Consider the following 14,791-nt stretch of genomic DNA (forward strand, 5'->3'; position numbering starts at 1 on the left):
TGTAATTTTTTGAACATTGAAGAGGTGCTGTGGAAAAGGTAAGACATAACTGCGACATATACCATGCCACAAAAGCAAACAAAGGCAAAGCTTAGGTTTTCTGAGACTTCACTTCTGATATTTCCTCCTATGAGTGCTTGCATCCAGATTAGTTTTAGCATAGACATTTATATCATGCAAGATGATTTGGGGTGCAAGAAGCACAGCATTTTTTGATGATGTCAACTCAAATAATATATGTACATGAAATTAAAATGACATGTAAATTCATCATTCATTGCAGGCACATGACTCTTGTGCCTGGTTATTGTATCAGATATGAAGCAGAGAGTGTTTGTAATGCCCCCTATCAGAATGGCTTGGAGTCAGAATTTCATCTGCATTTCCTCAGGCATGGGGTTTGTATTTTTCCAGTGTGATGTCCATAGCTAGCTACAATGCTGTTGTAATCAGTAGATAACAGATAATTGTTTGGCCAAGGCATGGTTAAGATAAATATTGTTTCAACTTAGCTAACCTGAATGCAAAATAACTAACATTAAATCAGGTTTTATGAATTAACCAAGAGTGCCTAGAAACACCGTGAGTGTGTTTGCCAAATAAGCTGTTACTCTCTATTGCAGGGAAGAGAGAGAGTAAAAAACTATGAAGGTTTTATAATGGCTGAATATTATTATAAATGCACAGAGCAAGAATGTACATTCCCCTTCCAGCCAGCTCACAGGGGATCCACTACATATGAGTCTGTGAAAGGCTGCACTAATGCTTTAGGTGTTGAGCAGTATTTCTAAGTGCTGCTTTCTAAGAAAACAAGAGGTATTTTTGTTTGACTACTGCTGTGCAGTGTGCAAGTCTTTCTTTAAATCTTTGAAATTAAACAAAAAAAGGCGGTGGGGGTGGTCGGGAAACAATCTGTATTTTACAAGCAGAAGTTAAAAATGAAATTATTTGCTTTATCTAGAGTATTGAGAATTATGTTGCAATTAGACTGATGCAATAGCACACATTACGAAAGGATCACAGAAGCCTGCTGGAGGAAAGCTCAGCACTGGAACAGCAGGGGTGTTGTGGGCCTGCAGGGCAGCACACTGGCACAGCCACACCGGGGAGATTATCAGCTAATGTGAGACAGGAACGCCAAGGAAAATAAAAACTCTGCCATTCCTGCATGTCCCATTAAACGGGGGGCAAGGGGGAGAGAGAAGGAGGGTGACTTGTTTTTATCAATGTGCCTACTTTATTTCAGTGTCACGTCTAATCCGGTGTGGAAAATGTTTTCTGTTATGTCAAAGAAAGAAGGAATGGGAATGGCAGCTAATTATGAGCTAATATACTTTGAATGCTGCTAATAAGAGTGGAATTTTACTCAGCTCACTGTATTTCTACAATAGAAAAGTAAAATTTCTCTTGAGTCAATTGAAACATCTGTTGAACAAATTGGCTCAATTTCATGAGTCTGTTGCTAATTCTGAAAAGTAGATGGTGTTTTATAAGATCAGTAGAGTCAAGGGGTTAGAGCCCATATTCTTTACTTTTTTTTACTATTATTAAAGTAGGTCATGTCAAAATGTTTTGTTTTTATGAATACAGTAATACTGTGGTTAATGTTTCTAGTATTTCAAGCTTTACCTTTGGTTTAATGAGTTTTCTTCACTGTTTTTAATCAATATTACTAATAGTCTTTAAAGTTGTGGGTTTCCAGCTTTGTATCAAGTTCTTGGTTGTAAAGTAGTTGAGCAGGTTTTAAAAAAAGTCCTCTTCCCGTGCATTTCTATTTCTTTATTTCTGCATTTTTTTCCTAGTCTGTTTTACTTATGAAGTTTAAATATTAATAGAGTTTTATTTGCTCCTATTGCTATTTTCTCATTTGGACTAATTCTTCATAGATTTGCAGATGTGGGAAAAGTATTGTAGGTGACAAAGCAGTTTAAGGTTTCACATGATAGATGCGCAAGAATGTCACAGAGTCAATAAGCTGATGTCATGTGAATATTAAGAGAAGAAAAAAGGGAGAAATTAAAAATAGCTTTTTCCAAGATTTTGTTCCCATGTGTCAGAAATGTTTTAATTTAATTTCATATACGTGCATGCATCTTAAAGTTCTCAGGTATATCTCTTAACACTACCATCACTGAAAGGAAATCACAAATGTGGTGCAGATCAAGTTTAGTTCTGTGTGCTTTACTGTTAAATATTATAAAATCAATGCAAGTTCTTCTTATGTACTACCCATAACTGGTTGTAATACATTGATGTGTTTGAAGAGGAAAGCTGGGCTTTGAATTTAGACAGTGAATATGTATTTTCTTTGTGCTACATATATTCCAGGGAAAATACAAGACTGTCATTAACCATGTGCATACAGGATGATTGTACGCTATGACATTTTTAGCTTTGTGGTCAGGGTGTCTATTTAGAGTAGCTTAATGTATGATGGATGTGAATGGAAGTTGATAATACTTTCTAATGTTACTTAAAAAGCGAAGGAAATGATCTGTTTATTATAGCTGGTTTTTAAGCTTTAATATTTGTTGATTATGTAGTACTTTGTCTTCTTTAACTTAGAAGATAATGGAGGTATAAATAGGAGGGACAGCAGTGTGGGATATCATTGCTTTTGAGGGATTGCTGGGCTGAGGAGGAATAGAGATGTATGGTCAAGTTTTCTGAACGTGCACGTGAGTACTGCCAATGCAAAAAGCTGTCCCACTGCCGATAAGATGTTGCAAACTCCCCATGTGTTGGTTTTGTCCTTGGTGCAGTTCACTGAAGCTGCAGATGACGTTCATGAAATGAAGTGAGGGGAAAGTTTTGTGGCTGAAATCCTGTGCCAAGTCTTTTTGAAGTTGTATGCAGCAGCTGTGCTGTAGCTAAAGAAAGGCTTTCTTTGCCTCCATCATAACATCTGCATGGTCTTTAACAGCAGAATTGTTCCACTGTGATGTGTCATTTAGCTAATCTGGGTTGCCTTCATTAAGTCCTTTTTTTCTTCTCCTTATTAGAAATGCTCACATTACTTTGGGAAATAAGTTTGCAAAGATCTGGACTTGAGCATTTCTGTGTAGAAACAGTAGGCTTCAGTCAGAAAAAAAGAAGATGAGTGGAGACGTTGTAGCTCAGTGAGTCTCTTTAATCTGGGCAGCTCTAGATGGACACCATGAATTGGATTTTTATGTGTCCTCTCTTGTTTGGAGGTTGGGGGCTGAACACGCGGACAGTTTTTGTAGAGATGCCACAAATGTGACATCATGGCAGCTAGCATTGGCTTGACAGCTTCCAGAAGTGTGGCTTGCACCCTCTGTGCTGAGGTGTTACCCCCTCTCCCTTGTGCCAGTGCCACTGCAGCCACAGCTCTGGGCTGAGCTGGCTCAGGGAGCCAAACCGGAGGACGGCTCGATGCATTTTTGGTTGAGTCACTTGGCTGGCTCTTGACCTCTTTGAATTTTCTGACTGCAGAGTTGGACAAATGTCTCTGCTGAAGATGGCCTGGAAGAGAGGGATGGCAGGACCAGCCTCTTGTCAATTGCTTTCAAAACCATGCCTTGGTTGAGAAGGCAACCAAGGGAAGTGTTTTTAAGAAATGCCAGTTTGACTGTATGCTCTGTTTACTTTCAAAGCTGAGAGAAATCAATTAATCAGGTGTAACTGAATTTGAAATTTTAGCTTCAGTGTTTCTTCTAGTTGAAGGCTTTTGCATAAGGACTTTTAAACCATTTTTATTTAGTCTTCTTACAGTATGAGACTAAGAGGTCTGTAATTGTTCACTCTGTTAGCACTGTGAAGCTGGTGAGTTCTGAAAGCTAAAGGGTGGGATCTAATGGTCTGAAATATGAGGTTGTGGTCTTGGAGAGCAAAACAAAGGTGGTAGAAATGCTGCCCCTTCTCTCTGTTAAGGATTTCAGCTGTCTTGACTTGTAAATATCTTGGATTTATGGGGATACTTGACTCTCAAGCAGTATGTCCTGAGATAAATCTGGAGGAATACAATGTAAATTAAATGGGGTGTGTGTGGAGTTTTTGGTAAGAATTACCACATTTTATCATCAGGAACTACTGGATATCCTTTTGCTTTCTGCTTGAACTGTAGGATCAGTCTTCCTTCTGTAATCTTGTAGGAAAATGACCGTACTGGAAAAGCAAGAGTTGTGATTTTTGTAGTTGTACTCATTGCAGAAGCTTGGTTTGTGAGTTCCAGTTAACATAAATAAGCACAATTTGAGAAAAGGGCTGGAAATATACTCTTGCCTATTAGGGCTGTTAAATAATATTTTCAAAATTATCTTCTAGTCAAGTTGTGATTTTCTTCAATTTATGCCAGTAAGGCTGTGGCTACTGCCCATACTCACTGTCTGTAAAATTAAACATATACTTGCCACAGTGAAGAATGAACACTACACTGTGCAAAATAATGAAGTTTTTTGTTACTGCTGCTGTTAAAAATTACTTGAAATACTGCATATTGAATGGAAAAAGTTAGGTCTGCCTGCATGTGTAGTTCAGAGTGCAGCCTGCTCGCCGGGGGAGTGTGACACACCTGCCTCCTCATCTGACAGTGACCATGATCACGTCACCAGGGACTGAGCACACCCCAGAGATAGCTGGGCATTTCAGTCTCACACATGAAAAACATGTGTTTCCTAATGCCTAAGGAGCGCAGCTAGGTCCTAGGAATAGATGTGTTTGGCAGCAGTAGTCCAAAATACGCATTTTATCTACACATTTAAAAATAATTAGCAAAATAAGATCACGGAGTCAGTAAAACTGAGCACATTTAATACATTCTGGTTCCAGTGACGTTACTGTGAGGTAAGGGCAAGCAGACCATGATTTGTTTCAAAAACAGGAAGCGCCTACATTTATATAAAATTGCATAGTTTCAGCTGTCATAAATGTGGTTTCAATGCAGTTGCAGGAGTAAAGCCCAAAGTAGTTATAACCAGCTTACTTCCTCTTCCAGTCAAAGTGCAAATAGCCATATAATTAACAATCTGTGGCTCATTTCTGTAGCTGGGTTAAGTATTCTGTTTCGCCTGTTCAGTCACTGTATAAACACAGAGGGAACTTGACTTGGTTAAGAACATTTTGAAACACAAATATCCCCAGTCATAAGCAGATCTGCAGATTCACAGAAGAGGGTCTTCAGTTGCCCCTCGAGCTTGGCATCAGCAAAGAGACCTGTGAGAGTGGCTGGATCTCTGCCAGGCTCTTTGGAGAGGAGCAAGTCTTGCCAAGTTGGCGTCTTGCCATGGTAAACTGCATGGGGCAGCAAAACCTGCTGCAGAGCTGGTAGACAGTTTTTCTCTTTAGGGACTTCCCTTCTTACATTCCATTACAAATTGGCTTTATTCAAAGTCTTTTATCATTAATTTTTTGAGGACTGATTGCTCAGCTTTTTTGGACAGCTTTTTTCTGAGTTAATTCAGCCATCCTGCCTTTGACTGTACTCATGCACTTAGTGTGACAGAAAAGCATGAGTACAAAAGGATAAGAGTTCCTCTTCTGTTCCTGTACACTCTCGGGTTGGTTTAAATATGCTTTAGGCTGCTTGGAGAGCCTTCGAAGAGAGCTCTAACTTTTCATCCAGACAAGGCCCGTCACTATCTCTGTCTCTGCTGATATAGTGCACTTGAGCAGCAAATACCTCCTCAATATTCCCTATGTACTCTGCTTGCTGGAAAGGACCATGGAGGAGCCTTTCCAGGGACAGTTTGCTTACCCAGGAGATTTTCTGCAGGGAAGCACTGCAGAAAATGCAGCTGCAACACTGGCTGCATACGGTGATTGAGAGTGCGCCTTTCCTTCATGGGGTAGGTAGCACTGCATTTTTCAAAACCCTTTGAGAAACCTTTAGGCAGAGCTCAGCAAAGATTCCTCCATCCTAAACATAATACAGAACATTCCCCTTCCCTTTCCTAGCTTTCCTCTTCAACTATCAGGTAAATGGTGAAATTTCATAAATTCATAGTGACCACCTTTTGTTTTTGTGCCTTAAAAGGACTATTTTATCCCGTTCCAATGTTTTAATTTATTCAGGAAAAGCTGGCAAACCCATTTTGTTGTCCCTGGAACGACCAGAAAAGCTTCATCAGTGACCAGCACCTTGACTCATGTTTGAATGGAGTTTGGAAAAGCAGTCTTAGCAGCCTTTGCATAGCAAACAAGATATGTACACCAGTGATTACAAGATATATACACCAGTGATTTCAAAGGGAACAGAAATCAGGACAGAGTTCTGCTTTGAGCTCCATAGTGTTTTAGCTATGATGGACAGACAAGGGCAGACTAAAGAGAGACTCCATTGAATCTTGTGAAAAATCCATGGTGGTTACGTGTATTGAAGTGTTTCTTTCATTCTGAATAAAATTTGGAAACTTTCAGGACACAACAGCTTTATAACATTTTTATTGTGTAAAGGATTTCTTTCTATTCTTATCTTCCAATGTTGTTAAGAGAAGAGCATACAGCTGCCACTCTGAAGAGTATGGTTGCACAGCTTCTGCTGCTGTGTCTGCTTACTCTGTGTCTGTAGGTAATAATTTATCATAACATCAATATAACATTACCTTTAGTCATTCAGAAAAGCCTTATCTTAGGTGCTTGCCAGAGTTACTCATGTGTTTCTTTGCTTAGCGTGACATGGCCATATTTTCCTTCATGGCTTAGTTCCTACCCGGGCACAGGCGATGAAATGTGCTCACATTGCGCTGTGTTTTATCACTGACTGAAGGGATTGGACCGAGCTGTGTTGTAAAAGAGGACAGTAGGGCCAGTCAGCTTGTTCCAATGAATGGATTGCTCTTATTCGTGGAGGAGTATCGTCCAAACAGTGGTCTCTGGGCCAAGACCAGCCTACAGGAAATTTCCATCTGCTCTGCTTTTTACCAAAGAAGATGGAAAGCAGCTTTGCTGCAGCAAATGCTGCCCAGCAACTGGACTGCATTGGAGGCTTGCCACAATCCAGTTCAGAGGGCTGGCTCTGAGGGAGTGGAGGAGCCTCCCTTCTCCTGTGGTCTGGCTTTATTTCCATGATAATGTCTTGATAAGATTTCTAGGACGGCTACTTGCAGCAAAGCCAAGTTGGTGACTACCCCAAGGACTAAGAAGTGAAGTCTGTGAGAATTAGCAGGTGGGAGGTTCTGCAGCCAACCACTGAAACAGAATTGCCAACTCCTTGTAATAGATGACCTCTTTTAATAGAAAACCACATCCTTTAAAACACTTTATTAAAAATGCCCTTATCAACTACAAGCTCCTATGCCATATAAAACGCACCTTTTTTGCATATGAACTAATTCAGATTCAGACTTCTAATTGCCATTTGAGAAGTCAAATACTAATTTTTGAGTGAATTTTGATATTATAGTTTTATATTGTCTTTTAGGAGAACTGCAAGATTAATTTGAATCTGTAACTATTAAACCTGAAACGAATATGGGAAGATGGAAAGCTCTGTATATATATATAAAACAATAATAATATTAATAAAATGTATAAAATTGTATGTATATTCTTCATTGTCATGCAGTGGTAGTCTATAAAATTTTTATTATCCTGAGATAATATGCATATCCATTACATGAAAGCACTGAATACCTTTTTAATCTGTGCAGATCATCCAAAGCAAATGCTTCTAACAATTGGCTCCACACTTGGTTGTATGTTTTTCATCATCATAAAGGTTAAAGACTAAATTAAGACTTAGATTTTTATATGATTTATAATTTTTTAAACTTTTTTTTTCCAGATTCATTGTTTTAAGAATTTTCACACCTAGGAAATCATTAGGCTCTTATGCTAATGAAAATGGTTCAGGTGAAAATAAAACAATAGAAGAATCATGTACAAATTGGATGGTAGCTTTAAGATCTCAATTTACTATAATTCAATAATCTGATGGTAGAAGAAACTGGTTACTTTTGTGTATGTATATTTATAGAAATAATCTGGATCGCAAAATTTAGTACAGTCAAATGGAATTATATGCATGGTTGTAAGGAGTTACTGCAATTGGCCTGGTCTCTGATTGTATAGCAGAATTGTTGTTCTTAAATAAAACTGAAAGAAAAATTCTGCATCACAGAGCCCTCAATGTCATTGCTCTGTGGACCTACATAAAATCCTGGTACTTTTCAATTCCCCTGAGCTTCATCAGGTTCCTGTAAAGTTTCTGGCTCTGGCATGAAAGATCTCTTTGCTGGGGACAGATTGTTTCTCCTTATCAGGAATGAGGCCCAGGTGAGTGAACTAACCACATTACCAAGATCGGTGTTAAACTCTCCAAATTGTCCCAGTAATATAAATTCATGCTCCATTGCAAGCTTTCTAAAATCACTTTTTGTGTTGTAAGAAAATTAGAAGAGATGCACAAATTTACATAAAACACTGAGTGGCTAATAGCATTTCCATGCTACTGGATCACCTTGGGGTTTGAGTCTGGTTTCCTGAATTCTCAACTTCACTTCTTCAGTCTTTTTATCTCCTGATAAGTTGTTGCTCCAGTTGTTTGAGCTCTGCTCTAGATCAGACTGTTCTGCTGAGGTGAAAAATTTCCCTGTGTTTAGACATGTTGTAGATACCTCTGGGTGCCTTCAGCCTTCCTTCCCCTTTGTGTTCTTAGGAGTCAGTTCTGTTGCCTTTTCTTCTTCTTTTATACTGGGCTTTTTCCTCTGTTCATTTTGCTGCTGATAAGCTGAGTGGAGTAGGTTTCCTGTAACAGCATCCATCTTGCTTTCCCCTGGGCGAAAGACTATTCACTTGTTTCTGGCCTGGATCATAGGTGATACCAGTCCTGATAGCGGATGTCTGAGTGCTGTGTGTATATGTGCACACAGTTTACTAATTTCTTGTATTTATGCATATAATATGTATAAGAAACACCATGTTGTATAGAATTTTGTCTAATATCTAACAGCTAGTGTCTGGTATATGTCACTGTGTTTGCCAGTTAGATAAACCTCTTTCATTGCTTTAAAATAATTGACTTCTATTTTACTTTGGTTTTTATTTTTCTCCCTACAAAAAATGAAGCATTATCAGTGGCTTTGTCTGTTTTCCAGCTATCTCATTGACTTAGACTGATCAGTTTATGAAAGTAATATATGACTTCATGTATAATATTCTAAAGAGATGTGCTTTCCACATCTAAGGTCCTGATCTTTGCTGTAAGAGCTGCTGGGTCTTACGGTCCTTGCTGTACAAAAGAGGTGAGATGCTAGACTGGTGTTGCCTTGAAATCTGCATCTTGATTTATTTATTTGGGGTAATTTTTGTATTCTGTCTCTTAGTAAATTATTTGACTTCATAACTATTAGAATTTTGTATGTGAACATATTTTATTACCTGCTTGGAAATGGCTTAATGCTGTTATTTGATTGATTATTCTGTGGTTTATATTACTTCGCTGATTGCAATGGCAAGGGCTGGTTTATATTCTCTTGTTACATTTATGAAGGGTTTAGCAACTAAGAGTCCGATGTGAAATGGAGTAATGAAAATACTTATTCACGTAAGTGCTGACTTGTGTTTTTATTATTGAAGACTGAACACACTTGTATAAATGCTAGATTAAAAATAATTTAAAACATCACAAATATATCACAATTCATAGATTACAGTAAAATACATATCTGTGGAAAAGTATCTGGTTTTATCTCCTATTACAAGTTAAATTGCCTGTGTGTCTGTTTCTCTTTAAAAACTGTCTAGCAAAATGTACAAGATGGATTTAAATATTGTGGTATTACTTTTAGGTGATCTATTAGTATAGCTAGCTGTTTAGTTGGGTCCTTCTAAGTTAGCTTTCTGTGAAATAGTAAGAAGGTCAAATATTCTCCTTTTATTTTTAACCTCTTTTCCTGTAGAAACAAGGCTCATGAGGTCACACTGTGCACTTGTGTAGATGCACACACATCCCTTCAACTCCTCTCATTGTCTTTTGAACCTATTGCTGATTTTGATCACACTTTTTGGCACAGTGGAGATCTTGAAATTCAGATCCTGCAGGTTTTGTAAACAGAACTAGCCGAGTATAGGTGGAACTTCCCTGACAAAGGGAAAGGTTGCAGCACAGAATGATCTTACTAGTTGTCTGGGAATCCTAGTGGTGGGAAAAGTGAGGCTTTAAACAAATGTCCCAGCTGTGGGAAAAACTTCCTTCAAAGCTTTCACCTTTCTAGACGCCAAAGTCAACCAACCAGGAGGTATAAATCCGTGGGAGATGAGGCTTAATTAATTCTGTTGTTCATGAAACTGCTTGTTCCCTTGATATTTAATAATCATAATAATATCAGTAGCATTAATGTTTCCATGAAGTATATTTTTGCATATTTAGTATTTAAGGCAAATATATAGGGATAGTCTTATGTCAATCCTAATTTTTAGAAACATATTTCCTTTTCACTATGAACATTAATTTAAATGTTTACAAAACATCTTCTCTCCCTGTTAGTACAAATCGAGCAGTTCTTTGCCCTTACTTCTAAAATGTCAGATACTGTGAGTGCTTTCCAGCTGTGTTTTGCATGTGGTTCTGGATTGCAACTAGCCAGAAATTCTGGAGAATTCATGGCTCTATGATTGTGCTCCAAGGGAGTTAACTGGGAAGAACAAGGCCGGTACACTTACTCACACTTACTGAATATGGAAATAATAATAATTATAAAGCTAACCAACAAGAAGCGTATTCTTAATAAAATGTGTGGGTTTTTTCAGTGTAATCATATGACTATATAATACAAAAATTGCTTTGAGAGTAGGTCAAAGATTACGCATAGCAGAGGCTTGTGTGATTGGTTATGAACGAGCGAAAATAGGGTAAACTTTTGACCCGGCAGCAGCAAATGGAACTGTGCAAAGCACCTACAGATGGCAGGATTTAACGTATAGTCGGTCTCTCGCCCTTTCACAGCAATTACGATCATATTTCAGCAGGCACTGAGGGGAAGGCGCTCTGCGACTCTAATACAGGGCGTCTTTGAAAGTTTTGAATATGCAGTTGAGTTTTGTTTTTGTAGGGCCATCAATTAGTTTAGCAAGATGAATTCCAATTTTGTTGCTTGTGTTTGACTCGACGAGTTCCTGACCAGTGTGCCCAGTCCATTTGGAACAAAAAAATCATTTGAACAGTCTGAATAATTTTGATAATTCAGACTGCAGTAGATTTATTGCTAAGCTTGAAAGATTCAGTGAAAGTTTTTATGCTGTTATGCTGCTGATGCAGGTTTGAAGGGTTGAGGAGAATGTGGTTCCAGAGAGAGCGCTGGGAAGCAATACTCCCAATCAGCTCCTTGGATTCTTGTGTAGATTCATGCCTCTTCCTGGTTGAGTTTTAAACCAGTTTAAAGTCTGCAAAATTTAAACTTCAGAAAGACCAATCAAGAAACTGCTTATTTGACAAGACTGTGGCATTTGGATAATTCAGTGTCTGTTGGTTTTGTTGTGCCTATGAAATACGTGGCAAATTGGAAGAAGTGAAAGTGTTGTGAATTAGAAACCAATGATTGCCCATTTCCTGTAAATTTTGTCAGTTACAAAATCAGAAGCCCAGTTGCACTTTGGGCACTGAAGTCATCTGAGCGTATTTTGTGTAATTTAGTGCCTGTTGGATGTTTGTCTATCTTGTGTATGTACGTGTGCAGACTTCTCCCACAGTTGCTTTTTCTGTCGTGCTTTGACATATCGGCATTTGGGAAAAGAGTGAGTTACAGGAGGCATGCTTCCTTCTAGTTGTGATCCAGCCACTATCTCCCTTTCCGTCTCTTTGCCTTGCATTCTGGCCTGTAACCTGATGCGAGTGCCAGATGTGGGGAGGTGGAGCAGAAGCAATCCAAGCTTTTTAGACCATTTCATGGAGGGGCTTATTTTATTATATTTGTGGTTCACAAAAATTTTCCTTTGGTTTTTCAGAATGACTTCTACGGAGAGTAGAAATTGCAAGCATATGGTAGTAAGCTAAATAAGATACTGGAAAATGCTCTTTGGAGGAAGGGAGAATTTTTAAATACTGATAAAGCGTGTTTGGTTGGATTTGCTTATTTTTTTTTTCCTTTTAAATCATGCTGAAGCTTGCACTGTACATAGATTGCTGGGTGTAATTCCATTTCTTTTTGGAGATGAATTGTGTTCATTTTAGCCATGTCTGTACCTGCAGCAAAGAGCTGCTGCTGCAAGTTTTAAGGCACTTAAACGGCTCAGTGACTGCTACTACAGGAGTTTGATCTGGTCACACAAGATTTCGAAACTTTTCTGGTTATTAAAATACAGTGAAATGAAAACTGCTCTCCTCAAATGTCAAACAGCACACACTGTTGTAGATTAATTCCTTCTACAGTTTTATAATCCCCCTCACACACAAAAAAACCCCACTACCAAAACAAACTTTGGGTCAGTTAAAAATCCCACTGATGCGTCCCCCTCTTTTACAGATTTCAGATCACCAGGTTTGAGTTGCACTCAAAATTTGCCTGGACCTGTTATGTCCCAGCTCTTCAGAGAGGGCTCACAACCACAAGTGCTGCCCTGTGCTTCCTGTGGAGGCTGGGAGGGGGGCCTTAGAGTGGCCTCTGCCAGAGATAATGGGTTGGCAGGGACAACCCCACAGACCTCATTAAAACCTGATTGAGTAACCTTAATCTAAAGGTAGTAGCATAATTTTTCCGTGCGAGGTGGTTGTCTGTAGTGTTCATGACTTTAATGGATTAAGGCTTCTTTGCATGACAGCCACTCCACCTGAGATTAGGGACAGTTATTGTCAGCTTTCTGCCTCGTAAGTACCAACTTCATAGAGGTATTTTGAATTTGCTGTACTTGCAAAATGCAAAAACCGAAAACAACTCTATAGAAAAAGATTATTCTTAATATATAAAGTAGAAAGGGAAATGAATTAAAGAGGGGGGTTTCGTACTTGGGAAAGAAAGGGATTTTCCGAACCAGACTATCCTGAGTTTTGTCTAGTTATATTCTTGTTCTTTTTGAAGTACAAAAAAGTATTGAAGCATTATTCCTGAAATGTTATTATTGAAATATTATGGGATTATTCATTATTCCCACAGTTTCACTGATTAAAATAGAAATCTAATTGAAGGATGTGCACTTTTCACAGCTATTATGTAAATAACTGGTCTTGTGTTCCAGTACCTGAAATATCCTGAACAATTATAGTTACCTGATGAATACCCTGTATGCGGCTTTAAAATGTAAAGCCTATTAATACATCAACCAAACTGGGGAGTATATTAAACCTGTAACAGTGACCTGTGCTTTATAATGCCTGCGTATTCTTCTTTTAATTCTGATCATTATTTCTTGCCACAGTATAAGAGAGATGCTCATGTTTCCTTATCATTGCTGGAAATAAAATAGTTAAAATGGCTCTTCTAGTATTGCTCAAAGCTGAGTACGAAGGTTTCCATTATGATTGGCTCAAAAAGTTCTTATCTACCCTTTGGTAAGTAGGTGAAACGCCTGTGTGCAATAAGGGTAAGCTCAGTTTCCTTTTAGTGTTATCTAAATACCTCATTTAGTTTTCTTTTGTATGTGCTCTGAAAGAGTAAGTGACAAAAGCTGTCGTTTCTTAGACTGCACCGTGCATACAGATTCAAGTATAGTGGTGGGCTTTTTCTGCCTCCAGAGGACAGCTTTCCCAACCTGATGAAATCTTTCCTTGTGGTCCTATATCGAGGTATTGCTCACCTGTGTCAGTACTTACTTGTTTAACTTGGGCTTGAAATTAGTGTAGCAAGAGGGCATCATCACCACCCTACCAGTAATATTTAGGTTTTCTGCAAGTGAGCTATTGTCACAAGAGTATTTTGGGTATTGAGAAGTTTTTAAGTTGTCAATAAACCATTGTGTAATCATTACAAATAAAGTAATACATAGAATATTGTTATAGTATGTAGTGTAACACAGCTATTTTCGTGCTGTTCACCATGCAAAGTTGCTGGCTGTGTAATTGGAGGATAAAAGCAGTAATTTGCCCATACAGACCTAGCTAAAAGAACGGGTTTTTTTTGATACGTTTCAGTTGCTAGTGGAAACGTTAGACAAGGTTCAGATTTAGATCTATTTTTTCCCCCCCACAAAAAGTATCAAAATCAAGGTGAAATATTTGTTAAAAGAAAGTGTTGAATTTGATACTCTTCATTTGTAAATGCATGAGAAACTCTGCAGATCTTCTGAGATTTTCTCTTCTCCACACCTAAGCTGTGAAGATCTCTGGCTTTGCACAATGTCTGTGACATAACAAATACCTTCAAAATCAAAGAAGTAACTGGACACATTCATTTTCCATAAGACATGGGAGTTAGGTCGATACATGCCTTCAGCAGAAGAGAGGGAGACAGGAACATGACATTTGTGCCCCTGTTGGCTCAGGGAATGGTTTTGACCTCCTGACAGTCAATCCTGAGGAGCACTGGGATCACTGGTAGGGTGCAGATTAGTGAAAGCTGATTGGCACCAAGCACCAACCCTTCCCCATGTTTGTAGACGTGACCACTTACAGCTAATAAGCTTATAATAATTTCTGCTTAAGCACAGGTGGTGAAAGTAGCAGTGAAAAAAAAAGTAAGGAGCTTAAATACGGAGAAGGTATGGGGCAAACTATGATGAAACACGTGCAGTGTGTGGTAATTGTCCCTCACCTTTTGCATGGAGGCTTTTGTTTATCCCAGTCCTCAATGCAGATACTCCTGTTTACACACCAGCTGTAGGGTAGGGGAATCAGAGACTCAGCTCCAACAAGAAGAATTGTTTATCTCTCCATTACATCAAATATTTTTGCAGTTGGGCA

General features: G+C 38.5%; 1 protein-coding gene across 3 annotated transcripts in view; it reads left to right on the forward strand.

Annotated features, from left to right (window-relative positions):
- NCOA2 (nuclear receptor coactivator 2) overlaps positions 1 to 14,791 on the forward strand; it is a 189,445-nt gene that overhangs the window by 70,363 nt on the left and 104,291 nt on the right. The window lies entirely within an intron of this gene.

Source organism: Chamaea fasciata, unplaced genomic scaffold, assembly GCF_029207755.1.
Source record: "Chamaea fasciata isolate MVZ Bird 193981 ecotype frontalis unplaced genomic scaffold, bChaFas1.0.hap1 SCAF_1, whole genome shotgun sequence".
NCBI classification, from domain to species: Eukaryota; Metazoa; Chordata; class Aves; order Passeriformes; family Sylviidae; genus Chamaea; species Chamaea fasciata.